This window comes from Choloepus didactylus, chromosome 9, assembly GCF_015220235.1.
Source record: "Choloepus didactylus isolate mChoDid1 chromosome 9, mChoDid1.pri, whole genome shotgun sequence".
Lineage (NCBI taxonomy): Eukaryota > Metazoa > Chordata > Mammalia > Pilosa > Megalonychidae > Choloepus > Choloepus didactylus.
The window spans coordinates 128,501,681-128,503,050 of NC_051315.1; positions in this window are offsets into that span (position 1 = coordinate 128,501,681).

Genomic DNA, 1,370 nt, shown 5'->3' on the forward strand with positions numbered 1-1,370 from the left:
CTGCCTCCGGATTTGGTAGCTTCCACGGGCTCAGGAGACACCTGTGCTCCAGCGTCTATCTCTACTGTGTTGTGTTACCCTGGATAAGATGCTGGATGAGACACTTGCATCTGTGGGACCTGGGTGTGAAAGGGACTTGGAGGCCCTGGTCAGAGCATTGATTCTGGGACAATTTTACTGACACTGCAGCCTTCTTTCCAGCACAAATCTTAGGAGCTGCAACCCTGAGCTGCGTGCAGACTCAGCTGCAGGAGCTGAGCCACAGAGAGGAACTGCCTTAGAAGGGGCTACCCCTCGCCTGCTCCAGACCCTCCGCTTTACCCTGTCGATCCCGGTCTTAGAGCAGGGGGTCTGTAAACTTGGATGGGAAGAAAAGTACACCTTTATTTTCACTAAACTCTAATTGAAATGGAGCATTTCCTCCCATAATGAATGCAGCTAACTCACAGAAGTATCAGCAGGATGTGTGACTTTGTCGCCAAGAGAAATCAGATCTTTTCCTAGCACATTCAAATGTTCCAAATCTTTTAAAATATTGTTCAAGCTCATCAGTAATTCAAGTTATGGCAGTTAATAGGCCCACTGCTACTTCTTGTTAGTTAAAACATTAATAACACATCTGTTACAAAATGTTAAATATATTGATAAATGTATTCAATATAATTCTTTTCCTTTATAATCCTAGGTACTTTATTGAATGAATTTAACAACATTATTCTGAAATGTCTGCTTTCACCAGACTCCCAAAGGGGTCTATAGCTCCCCAAAATAAATAACTTAAAATTGAATTATGTTAAATCCCTTGCCTGGGATGAAAATGAAGAAATATGTAAAAAAAAAGGCAAGCCCACTGTGCTTGAATTATCCACAGAGAGAGTGGTTTTTGATTCATTCTGTCACTAAGTATCTGTTGATGTGGATATAGCCAAAGGACATCTCCTGATGGATTTCAATGAACTACGAAAAGCTCAGCTCTGTTCCCATCGCATTCTCAGCACGTGTGGGAGGCAGAATAACGGCCCCTGAAGATGTCTGTGACCCAATCCCTGCAACATGTGAACATGTCACCTTACACAGCAAAAGGAATTCGCGGGTATGAGTAATCGAAGGATCTTGAGATGGGAAGATTATCCTGGTTTACCCCGGAGGGCCCAAAGTAATGACGATGGTCCTTGTAAGTGAAAGAGGGAGGTGGGAGAGACAGAGAGAGGCTGGAAGATGCAACGAGGTTGGCTCTGAAGATGACAGAAGGAGCCACCAGCCAAGCGATGCAGCCACATCTGGAAGCTGGCAAAGGGATTCTCCCCCGGAGCCTCCGGAAGGAATGCAGCCCTGCCTCACACTTTTGACTTTACTCAGGAAGAGCCATT